Source organism: Leopardus geoffroyi, chromosome B3, assembly GCF_018350155.1.
Source record: "Leopardus geoffroyi isolate Oge1 chromosome B3, O.geoffroyi_Oge1_pat1.0, whole genome shotgun sequence".
NCBI lineage: Eukaryota > Metazoa > Chordata > Mammalia > Carnivora > Felidae > Leopardus > Leopardus geoffroyi.
Window position 1 is genome coordinate 100,111,676 of NC_059337.1, and position 13,250 is coordinate 100,124,925.

The 13,250-nt window shown below is 42.6% G+C and overlaps 1 long non-coding RNA gene across 1 annotated transcript; it reads right to left on the reverse strand.

The window, feature by feature from the left end:
• Positions 1-9,124: 9,124 nt before the first annotated feature.
• Positions 9,125-12,581, reverse strand: LOC123583835. The gene is made up of 2 exons (XR_006705012.1): positions 12,471-12,581; positions 9,125-11,442 (listed from the first exon to the last, which is right to left on the reverse strand). It is a non-coding gene; the product is annotated as an uncharacterized LOC123583835 (long non-coding RNA).
• Positions 12,582-13,250: the final 669 nt, after the last annotated feature.

Below are 13,250 nucleotides of genomic sequence, written 5' to 3' on the forward strand. Positions count from 1 at the left end.
TTATTTTACTTAAGGTTTCCCAACTTTCCATATCAGCACATTTTCATCTTGTCTAACACCTACTCCAGATTCAAATTCCACAATTTGCTCCCAAATGACCTTTATAGTTCATTTGTCCAAATGACAGCCCAACTGGGGACCGTGCTTTGCATCTAGTCATTGTGTCCCTTAAGTCTCTGAATCTAGCACTGTCCCTATCTTTTCTTTCGATGACTCTTACTTGTTGAAGAGACCCAGCCAGTTGTCCCCTCTCTGAGTTTGTCTGCTTGCCACGCTGTCCCACCATTCAACTTGTTCTTCAAGCCCTGATCTGAAAGCTAGATGGATTCAAGTTTTTATTTTAGCTAGAATATATTAATTGATATTGTACTTCATGCTGCAGTTTTATCATGTCAGGGAAAATATATTATCAATATATGTTATTACATATTTTACACATGAACATTATTATAACATATGAACTGGTTGCTACTCTAGCCCCTGGGTTAGGGTAAGAGTTTGAGCCCTTTATTGAACATTTAATACCTTTGTACGCCTTGGAATAATAAAATGACATCTGTGGTATTACTTTTGTCCTTATACGAATGTCTGGTTCCCAGCAATCATACACCTAAGTGTTTTCTTACATTTTTTTTAAATGTTTTTATTTATTTTTGAAGGAGAGAGAGAAACAGAGCATGAGCGGGGGAGGAACAGAGAGAGAGGGAGACACAGAATTCAAAGCAGGCTCCAGGTTCTAAGCTGTCAGCACAGAGCCTGATGCGGGACTTGAACTCACGAACTGTGAGATCATAACCTGAGCTGAAGTCGGGAGCTTAACTGACTGAGCCACCGAGGTGCCCCCACCTAAGTGTTTTCATAGCAACTGAACATCTTTTTCAAAATCAGTAATTTTAATAAAGGGGACAGTGATGATTTTCAGATCTTGTCATTCCTTCTACATTCTTGGCTAGCATTCTTCTGTGAAATAGAATTTTTCTTCATCAGTTGGGGCTATTTGGTTACTCAAAAGATATATTTATTACAGGAAAAGTTGGATAACTACTTAGGTATCTTTAGTTACCAATTGTCAAAGTAAGAATGCAATGTATAAGCCCTCTCAAATGATGACTTACGAGTTCTCTTTTGACTTTCTCTTTTTAAAATCTTTATATAAACACATGAATTTTATCAAATCCACTAAATAATTATGCTCTTTCATGTTCAATTGTTGCAACTTTGGGCAGTGGCTGGGCTCCCTATTTTGACATATTTTTTTAACTTCAGTTTTACAGATGGTATTACTGCCTCTAGGCTCTATCCTAGTCCTCACTTTAGGCTTAGTATTTTTTGCCAATGTTCTTCTCTGTCATTAATTAACTTATTATTCTTATTTTTAATGTTTATTTACTTTTGAGAGAGAGAGAGACAGAGTGTGAGCAGGGGAGGGGCAGAGAGAGAGGGAGACACAGAATCCAAAGAGGCTCCAGGCTCTGAGCTGTCAGCACAGAGCCCAATGTGGGGCTTGAGCTCATGAACCATGAGATCATGACCTGAACTGAAGTCAGACTCTCAACCGAGTCACCCAGGTGCCCCATCTGTCATTAATTTAGGCAACATTCTTTATTACATATCTGTGTTTTGACTCATATAAACAATTTTTTACCTTTGCCCACTTAACAATTCATAATCATAACATATTTCTCTCTGGCCTGCCAAATCAGTAAGTTTTTGGCCATTATCTGTATCCTTTTATTTAAAAAAAATTTTTTTTAATGTTTATTCAGTTTTGAGACAGAGACAAAGTACAAGCAGGGGAGGATCAGAGAGAGAGGGAGACACAGAATCCCAAGCAGGCTCCAGGCTCCCAGCCATCAGCACAGGGCCCGATGTGGGGCTCAAACTCACGAACCGCAAGATCATGACCAGAGCCGAAGTCGGATGCCCAACCGACTGAGCCACCCGGGTGCCCCATCTGTATAATTTAAAAAATTGTGTTGCTGCTGTCTCTTCTCCTATTGTCTTTGTCTTCATAGAGAGGGCAGGAGCCTGGGCAGGATGGGTTTTATATACCAAGCTGAAGAATTTAGACTTTGACCTGAGGCAGTGAGAAGACACGGAGTAGGGGAGTGTAATGATCACATCTCCTCTTCGGAATCAGGCTACAGTTTGGAGAACAGAACCGAGGTGAGCAGGAGTAGGGCCTGGAAAACCAGTTAGGAAGCTTCCTAACCTTCAGTCTAACCAGATAAGCAGATGACCAGATGTAAGAAAGTGCAAGTGGATATAGAAGGGGACAGATCGGAAAAGTGTCCAAACAGGCTTTGTGATTATTTACATATAGAGGTCAATGGAGAGGGAAGAGGCAAAGATGACCCCAGGTTTCTGGCTTAAGCAACTGCATGGGCAATGACGCCATTCATTGAGAGGGAGAACAATGGGCTGCAAAACCAGCTGGATGGGGAGGATGGAATGCCGCCCTTACAAACGCCAAGTTTCACCACAGCCTATTCTAATATAAGCAACCACTTTCCCAGTAAATGCACTAGAAGGTAATTACATATTATTTCCACTTGAAAATGCCAACACTTCTTCATCCTTCTCTTTCGGACAACTTCCTTGTCCTTCTAGCTGATTCCACTGATGTACCTGCGTCTCTGTCCACACACCCTGACTTCCATCCAGCCTCAGTGGAAGAAATGTGCCTGCTCTCCTTTATGACATGCCTCTGCTTGCATCCTAAATCCTGCTCCTCTCAAGATTCTTAAGCTGTTTCACTGGCAATCGCCGATTTTCTCTTTTGTATCATCTTTTTCTCTCTCTCTACGTGTGATTTCCATCTATATAGTATCACCCATTTTAGATAGAAGACTTCTCTTGACCCCATCACCCCTCTGCTACCACTGAATTTCTCAGCACCTCTCGTAGCTCTCCAGACTCATCCAAGATGTTGTCTTCGCTGCTGTTCCCCTTCTCACCTATGGTTCTCTCCCCATCCTCCCCCCACACTCCTCTTAGGCCAGGTTTTTCTCCCCACAACTCCACTAAAAGTGCTCTCAGCAGAGTCACCCCTCCTGCAAAAGTCAGTTCCTGCTTCTCTGCATTCATCATATTAGACTTCTCAGCAGCACTGGTCCAGCCTACCAGGTCCTCTTTATTCATTCAACACATAATCTTTGAGTGCTTACTATATGCCAGGCACAGTTCTAATCCTTGGGACACAACAGTGAAGTAAAGGGACAAAGATCCCTTCCCTCCCTAGGAACTGGTAGTCTATCAGAGGGAGGTGCTTAACAAGAAAAACCCAATAGATAACTAAATTATGTGATATACTGAAATCAATAAATGCTATGGAAAAGAGAAAACAAGTCAGCAGTGATCTTATGCATTTTCCTTTAAAACAATTATGGCTATAACAGAACACACCCCCTGTGACAACAATATTTAATATCAAATCACAGGATATGTCAATATATCCCCACATAATGAAAATGAATCACATTTTCTTTCCTTTTAAGGTTATTTATTTGAGAGACAGAGTGTGAGCAGGGGAGGGGCAGAGAAAGAACCCCAAGCAGTTGTCAGCACAGAGCCCTACATGGGGCTCGAACTCACAAACCGTTAAGATCATGACCTGAGCCCAAACCGAGAGTTGGCGCTTAACCAACTGAGCCCCCCAGGTGTCCCATGAATCACATTGTCCTCTTATATCCTTCTTGAGTCAGTTTCTCCCTCCTACTTCTGGATTTGATGTGAGAAGACAGCAGAAAAGAAAAAGAAACAAGGGAGAAGGGAGAGTGGGGAGATGGTATTTCATAGTTTGTGATACTATGTATTGGGTACTGGGTGCAGGGATCAGAAATGGAAGTGTCCAGAGCTCCAGGGCATAAGATGACTCATTTGTCACTTCTTTTTAAAATGATGTCAAATTAACACTACTTTCTAGTAGTGGCAAAACTCAAAGTATGATAGCATGGTCAAGGAGTAGAATTGTCTATGGGTAATGCTTTCAGTTTCATTTTTTATTGTTTCTAATATTAGAGAGAGAGACTGGGGAGAGAGGGAGAGAGAGCGAGAGAGAGAGAGCACAAGTGAGGGAGGGGCAGAGGGGAAGAGAGAGAGAGAGAATATCCCAAGCAGGCTCCACACTCAGCGCGGAACCTGATGCGGGCCTCCATTGCATCACTGTGAGATCATGACCTGAGCTGAAATCCCAAGTTGGACCCTCGGGGCACCTGAGTGGCTCAGCTGGTTAAGTTTCTGACTCTTGGTTTCAACCTAGGTCTTGATCTTACAGTTCATGTGTTCAGGCCCTGTGTTGGGCTTTGGGCTGACAGTGCAGAGCCTGCTTGGGATTCTCTGTCTCCCAGTCTCTTTGCCCCTCCCCCACCTGCTCATTTTTCTGTCTCTTTCAAAGTTAATAAATAAAAATTTTTAAAAAAGAAAGAGTTGGACCCTCAATCGATTGAGCCACCCAGGCACCCACTATTTGTTTTAATCTTAACATAAAACGATTATGTTAAAATAGTAGCTATAGTTAGTATAGATTTCATACTAGAAGTGGCTGATGGTTTGCAAAATGGCTGATGGTTTGCAAAATTTCTCCTTCCTGTGTACACATTCCCCCATCAGGAGTCAGGAGATAGAGTCTACTTCCCAGCCCTTGAATCCAGGCTGGCCTTGGGACTTGGACTAATAGGACATGGTGAGATGATGCTGTGAACCTCCCAGTCTGGGCTTCACAGCTTCCACCTGCTCCCTGTTGGAACCCCATGCCACCACAGGGGCCAGCTCAGGCTAGACTGCAGGAAAATGAGATAAGGGCTGCAAGCCGGGTCCTCCTACACCAGCCACTCCCCGGTCTAGCCACCAGATGGCATTAGCCACGAGAATGATGGCAGACCAGACCAGCAAAGAACCACCTAAATCCATCTAGCCCAACATTACTGACCCACTAAATCGTGACAAAATAAAATGACTGCTTTAAGCCATTAAATTTTGGAGTGGTTTGTTACACAGAAATAAATAACTGATATAATAGGTTTTAAATATTATTTATTAAGGTGATAACATTATTCTTAAGTTGAGCATTGACCCTTTAATAGGACTGAATTTGAATAAGGAAGTTTAATCTTTGTGGAAACAGATAACAGTGGAGGGGCATCCGGCTGGCTCAGTTGGTAGAGCACGCAGCCTGATCTCAGGGTCATGAGTTCAAGCCCTACATTGGGCGTAGAGATTACTTAAAAATAAAATAAAATAAAGGAGATAACAGTGGGGAGAACACACTGGAACCTATTTTTCTATGAAAAGTTCACTATATCTTGGTTTAAGTGTTTATTTTTACAGATATAACTGTACGAGTCTCCTCATTCATTAACCATTGTAGACACCTTCCATGTCAATGAATGCAGAGGTATATTTTTAAATAGTTGTGTAATACTTCATTGAATAGATACACCTAATGTGTTTATATAACTTCCTTTTTATTAATGTTTTATTTTTGAGAGAGAGAGAGAGAGAGTGCAAGCAGGGGAGGCACAGAAAGAGATGGAGACACAGAATCTGAAGCAGGTTCCAGGCTCTGAGCTGTCAGCACAGAGCCGGATGCGGGGCTCGAACCCACAAACCACGAGATCATGACCTGAGCCAAAATCAGACGCTTAACGCTTAACTGACAGAGCCACCTAGGAGCCCCTACATAACTTCCTTTTACTTGACATTTAAGTTAGTTCCTAAAGCCAACATATAGAAGGTAATGAAAGGAACTTCTTATATTTACAACTTTGAGTATTTAGCCTCATCTGTTTGCTCCTCCCTGAAACAAGGCTCTCTGTGACCCTTCCTATAGAATTGTTATAAAAATTAATGAAATGTGTATGAAGTCTTCAACAGTTTGGGGGATATAGGAAGCCCCTAAAAATGGTAGTCTTTTCATTATTATTATCTGATTATAAGCTTCTTTTTTTTTTTTTTTTTTTCAACGTTTATTTTTGGGACAGAGAGAGACAGAGCATGAACGGGGGAGGGGCAGAGAGAGAGGGAGACACAGAATCGGAAACAGGCTCCAGGCTCTGAGCCATCAGCCCAGAGCCCAACGCGGGGCTCGAACTCACGGACCGCAAGATCGTGACCTGGCTGAAGTCGGACGCTTAACCGACTGCGCCACCCAGGCGCCCCTGATTATAAGCTTCTTTAGGGCAGGGACTATATTAGCATCTCTCAGGACCTGGCTCAATTATAAAACAGCTGACACCTGCTGAGTGCTTTGTATGGGCCAGGCCCTCAGTTCAACCACAGCCTTTAAAGGTGTAAGTCATATTATTATCCTCATATTACAGATGAGGAAATTGAGATGCATAGAAGTAAGATAACTTGCCTAGGGGCGCCTGGGTGGCGCAGTCGGTTAAGCGTCCGACTTCAGCCAGGTCACGATCTCGCGGTCCGTGAGTTCGAGCCCCGCGTCGGGCTATGGGCTGATGGCTCGGAGCCTGTTTCTGATTCTGTGTCTCCCTCTCTCTCTGCCCCTCCCCCGTTCATGCTCTGTCTCTCTCTGTCCCAAAAATAAATAAACGTTGAAAAAAAATTTTTTTTTTAAAAAAAAGGTAACTTGCCTAATGACAGAACGAAAATTTGAGTTCAAAGAACTCAGAAAACTCAACATCCCCCCCCCAAAATAATCCAATTAAAAATGGGCACAAGACATGAACATTTTGCCAAAGAAGACATCCAGATGGCGAACAGACACATGAAAAGATGCTCAACATCACTCATCATCGGGGAAATGCAAATCAAAACAATGAGATATCACCTCACACCAGTCAGAATGACTAAAATTAACAAGACAGGAAACAATAGTTGTTGGCGAGGATGCAGAGAAAGGGGAACCCTCTTCACTGTTGATGGACATGCAAACTGGTGCAGCCACTCTGGAAAACAGTATAGAGGTTCCTCAAAAAGTTAAAAATAGAACTACCCTATGATCCAGCAATCACATTACTAAATATCCATAGGATACAAAAATACTAATTCAAAGATATGTGCACCCCAATGTTTATAGCAACATTATCTACAATAGCCAAGTTATGGAAACAGCCCAAATGTCCATAGATTGATGAATGGATAAAGAAGATGTGGTCGGTGTGTGACACCCACACCCACACAATGGAATATTATACAGCTATAAAAAAGAATGAAATCTTGCCATTTGCAATGACATGGATGGATCTACTAGAGGGTAATAATGCTAAGTGAAATAAGTCAGAGAAAGACAAACACCATATGATGTCACTCATTTGTGGAATTTAAGAAACGAAACAAATGAGCAAAGCGGGGGGAAGAGAGAGAGAGACCAACCAGGAAACAGACTTTTAACTATAAAGAACAAACTTATGTTTACCAGAGGGGAGGTGTGGGGAATGGGTGAAATAGGTGATGGGGATTAAGGAATGCACTTGTGATGAGCACCAAGTGATGTATGGGATTACTGAATCATTATATTGCACCTGAAACTAATATAACACTGTATGTTAACTGACTGAAATTTAAATAAAAACTTAAAACCAAAGCAATCTCACTCTAGAACCCCTGCTCTTAAAACTTTACTGTGCTGCCTCAGTAAATATATGCCTTAATAAATTGTTGCTGAATGAATAAATAATGGATTATAGATCTCTAGAGTGCAATTTCTGGATCTCAGAGCACGCACATTTTTAAGGCCTTTAATGCATATTGTAATATAAGCTATTCAATATACTTTATATTTTAAAAAAAAAATTTTAATGTTGATTTATTTATTTTGAGAGACAGAGCATGAGCAGGTGAGGGGCAGAGAGAGAGGGAGACACAGAATCCCAAGGAGGCTCCAGGCTCTGAGCTGTCAGCACAGAACCTAAAGCAGGGCTCAAACCCACAAACTGTGAGATCATGACCTGAGCTGAAGTCGGATGCTTAACTGACTGAGCCACCCAAGTGCCCCTACTTTTAAGTTTTTTAAAAAAACAGTACAGAAAAATTTAGATACAATATTATCATATCCATGAAAACAAAAAATGCATAGAATAAAAAATAAAGAACACATCAAAATGTTAAGAGTGGTCATTTTCAAAGGATACACATTCATAGATGACTTTTTGCTTCCTTCTAATTTTTCCAAAATTTCTGTAATGAGTTGCCACATTATACAAACAAGCTGAATAACTATAGCCTTATTCTTATGTTATGTGTGGTTTTCTGCCCTGTAGTCAGTTTTGTCCTTGGAAGGCAACATTTCTCAGAAAAGAGAATTTTCATTACTATATTGGATTCTTTGTTCTCTATCAATCTTAGAAAAGAAATAAGAATCACAGGCAATCTACCTTCCTGACATTATTGGAGTGACTCATTTGATCGAACTCCTGGAGCTAATAAGCAGCTGTGATATTTCCCGTCTAAAGACAAGAGAACTGTTGTACTCCTACATCCGTTTGTAAAGCACTTTGTATTGACCCAGGTTTTGCAAAGACTTTATCAAATTGTTTCTCAAACAATCCTATGAGGTTGTAATAAGTCTCACCAAGCCTCGGATATACACACACCTAGGTGAATGTAAATGTTATAATTTGACATATTAACCTGTGAATTTTTTTTGCCCAGTACTTGGCTGATAAGTGAGCCCTTTGCCTAGTTTTAGCAGCAGCTAGGGTGTGCTATGCTAACTGCCTCAAAGAAAGAACAATGTAACAGAACACAATGTTTGGCTTAGGACTTTTGAAAGACTAGAGTAGAGGAGACCTAGGTAGAGGAGACCTAGGTCAGAGATGAGGAAGAGTAAAGTTGTCCTACTTCTTCCCCACCTGGGTCCACAAGCTGTGAAAGAGAGAAGGGGAAGTTCAAGAGAACAAGAGTTAGCTTAGATGTGAACACTGGAGTTTCCTACATAATGTGGCCCTGCACCCCAGATCCCAGAGAGGTTTGAGGTATCCAAGAGCACAGAAAACCCATGCATCTCTTGATAGGTAAATGGGGCAAGCCTTGCATGGTATGGAAAGTGTGTGAATATTTCCAGTGAGCACAAAAGTAATGATAACATGGAAAGCAAGGTGACCAGAGGTGATTAGTCTTTAAGCTCACTCTTTCTTCTGCCAAATACAAGCTGCTGTTTCAGTTCTAGAATTTCCACTCTGTTTTTTTTTTTTTATAGTTTCTATTTCTCCACTAAGATTCTACCTGCCCACTTATAGTTAGTTACGTTTAATTTTTTTTGAACCTATCTCAAAGTTGGTTTTTATTAACTGCGTTTTGAGGTTTTTTGTTTTTTTTTGTTTTTTTTGGACCCTTTGGTTGACATTTTGTTTCCACCTTTGTAAGACAGGGACTTCCTGGTGATGACAGAATTGTGTTAAAGGATGACAAAAATCTAATGTCAAAGCAGTCACTTGAAATAGGGCTGGGGCGCCTGGGTGGCGCAGTCGGTTAAGCGTCCGACTTCAGCCAGGTCACGATCTCGCGGTCCGTGAGTTCGAGCCCCGCGTCAGGCTCTGGGCTGATGGCTCAGAGCCTGGAGCCTGTTTCCGATTCTGTGTCTCCCTCTCTCTCTGCCCCTCCCCCGTTCATGCTCTGTCTCTCTCTGTCCCAAAAATAAAAATAAACGTTGAAGAAAAAAAAAAAATTTGAAATAGGGCAGGGCACCGTCTTATTAGAAATGGTGTGAAATGCGTGATTATTTCCAATCTTCAAATAAGGACAGTTGCAAAAATCCTCGTGAAAAATATAAGGATACATCTCCACTCTTCGTGATCAGCCTCAAACAATTGGCAAGACCTTAATAGTAGAACTGGAAGATAATTTAAAACATTAGCATCTAACTCCCTGCTTTCTGCCAAGTAGAAAGGACAGTCTCCTCCAGTGATTTTTTTCTAAAAAATTTTTTCTAATGCAGCTTCCTTGCATTTCCTAATATAAAGGTAATACATATTTATAGAAAAATCAGTCAAAACAAACAGGCATAAAGAAAAAAGTACTACCCGGAGAAATTACTACTAACATTTTGCTGAACATCCTTCTAGATGCTGCTCTATGCAAATGCTTATACATATCATTTTATATGAATGAAATAATATACATGCTTTTAACTCAATATGTGGTAAAGATCATTATCAAGAACTACAGATACATATCATCCTTTTCAGCAACTATATAATCCATTGCATAGGTATATCAAAATTTATTAAACAAGTCCTCTATGAAGGTCCTCTAGATTCTTGCAATAATGAACATTCTTTCTGCTGTGCGTATATGATAACTTTGTGTATTTGTCAGATTATGTCTCCTGAGGCAGTACATTTCTTTAATATTATTTCTGGGCTGAAGCATATTCAAAATTTGTGATAATTAACAGACCATTCTCACCAAGAAGGCTGTAGCCACACTCACACTTCCACCAATAGTAAGCCCATTTCTCTCTCTCTCTCTCTCTCTCTCTCTCTCTCTCTCTCTCTGGTCATACTGGATATGTGTAATCTTTTCAAATTTCACCAATATGTCAGGCAAAAAGTAACATCTAAATTGTGTTGGGTGATTTGCCAGGGAGCTCTAATGCAGTATTGAGGATGGGTATCTTGCCATGTACTCCTTTCTGGCTTTAAATGGACAATGTGCGCAATATGCAGGGGTCTGTAATGTAATTGAGGTGGTCTGGCTTCCATACTCCTAGCCTTGCACTAACTTTGTATGTCCTTGGGTAAGAGCGTCAACTTTTCTGTGCCTCAGTTTCTTCAAATGCAGTGGGTGCAACTTGGAATGGGTGTTCTTGCCCTTCCTTTCAGGCTCCACAGAGGGGATAGTAGGGAATGCACTGTGCACAACAGTGGACAAGTGGCTGACTAACCCAATGCCACTCCCAGCCCGTTCTCCCCTGCCTGTCTCTACTCTGGAAGAAGATGGAAATGCCCAATACCCTCGTCTCAGCTCCTATGGAGCTAAGGAGTGGCCAATTTACCACATTCTGGCTAAAGAGACACAAAGGGAAGTCTACTGAGGTGCTTCTAGAAAACTAGCTTTCCTGATGAAAGAAACAGGCACGAGAGAGAGAGAGAGAGAGAGAGCTCACAGGAGCTGCCTCTTTCTCACCCTCCTCTTTCAATGCAGACTTCATGCCTGGACCCACGGGGCAGTGTGGTAGCTTTATACTGGGTCAACTCAGCTGAGCAGGATCTGTTCTCCAGAATTCTGCATGGTTTCAAGGTTAGCATTAGCCACAAGAGAAGTGCTGTATGTGATTGAGAGGGCAGCGGCAAAGCAGCAGCCATGGTTTTCATGCTCTGAAGGACAATGCAAGGGCTCCAGGCACAGTGGTGACTCTAGTACATTGCACTCATCTGCTGGCTCACCTTGCTGGTCGGGTCTCCTCCTTCAGCTTCTCCATGTGCTAAGCCAAATGCTTGTGCAGCCCCATGAAGGATGCCAGCTTCTTCTGCAGTATGCCTGTTATCAAGGTCAGAGGTAGTGAGGGACACACACAAATCCAGTCTGTCTTAGAGGATTCTAGTTTTTCATGAATTCCAGTTAGCCCCTGCAGGTTCCAAGCCTGTACTTGCTTTTATCCAGGTCTAGCTTTCTACCCTGACTGCCATTCTGTCTGACCTATGGTGACTTCACATTCAACACTAGAATCAAAGACCGCAAACAGCTTTGAATAGACTTCTCAATGAGCTCCCACAATCATGTAAGGTCTGATGCCTCATTCTCCAATAGAACTTCTGTGATGATGGAAATGTTTTGTATATGAGCTGCCCAACGATAGCCACTAGTCACATGCATGTGGCTATCGAGCACTTGAAGTGTACCTAGTGCAACCGAGAAACTACATTTTTACTCTCAGTTCATCTTAATTCATTTACACTGCCACATGTGGCTACTGGCTACTATGTTGAACAGCACAGATCTGGTGCCTAACAATAAATCTGTCACTCTTCATCACTTATAGTGGTTCTTTTTCTCTGGTTGAATCCTGACTGGTGACTACATGGGGAAAGAACATGTAGACTGAAAGCCGGTATGCTAGGAATAAAGGGCTGGAGAACAGAAGGAGGTGGGTCCTGAGAAGCCCACCTACCTGTGACTGCTGAACTCCTTATTTGAGAAAAATAGACTCCCTGTGAACTTGTCCTTTGGGAGCCTCATCTCCATTCCAATTCCCAGACCAAGTATCAAGGTGAGCTAACATATTCATGGCGAGTAAGATGTGTTCTTCAACAGGTAATTTTTTCTTTCTTCCACCCTGATGACTTTTTCCCCTTGCCTGTTCCCTATGCAGATCCTTCCACCTCCCAGTCTTCCTCCCGTCCCCAAGTGACTATGACCTTCCTCACAGAATAGAATTACCCCCTTTCGACCATCAAACTGGATTTTTTGTTGTTGTTTTAAACACCAGCCCATTTTCAGGAGTCTGCAACTGTGACACGTTTGTCAGCCCTAGTTTCTAAAACTGGCCACTTAGTAATACACTTTACCAGGAATGGGTCTTTCCAAATGTGCTCTGCACAGTTAACATGAAAAGATTAATCCTGAGCAACATTGTCTCTCAGGGCCGATCTTGAGTGGAGAGCCACCGTGCGGTGCTTTCCAGCTGTGTTCACAAACACAGTTCCACACATCAGGAACATTTCTTTCTCTTTTTTCTTTTCATTCTTGCTTGCTTGCTGAAACGAGTGGTTAGCCATTCTGGTGTTGACACAGGAAAAGGCGAAATGCTGGCAACCGAATCAAAGCCGACAATGCAACAGGCAGCTCAGCGGTGCGCCTGGTTCGGTTCCTCACACCCACCAGGCGTACTTTCAACTTCCTCCCAATTTTGGTCCTGGCCCCTTGGCTTATCTTCCTGAGAATGTTAAAAGAAAAGAAAAAAAGAAAAAGAACACTGATCTTACTGCAAGCTGTCTTTAGTGTCTGTTGTTCCCTTCTTATGCACGCGGCCGGGACTGGCCCTCCAAACTTCGCCATTGTCTGGTGAGTCACTCTTGCTTTCCCGTTTTCGCCTTCCGTGAATTCTGCGCACACCCCACAAGTGCCCCGCTCTCGCTCCCAGCGCTCCGCCTGGGCTCAACGCTTCCTAGCCGAGGTCGGCGGCCGTGCGGCTTCCAGCACCCACTCCCCAGGGTTTGGGTGGGAGCGGGGCCACAGCTCAGCTCCAGCCCAGCGCCCGCGGGGCCGGGCCGGGCCGGCGTTCGGGGTCGGGGCCGTCTCCTCCCCTCTCCCCGCTGAGGACCTCGCAGTGAACTCGCAGTGCCCCC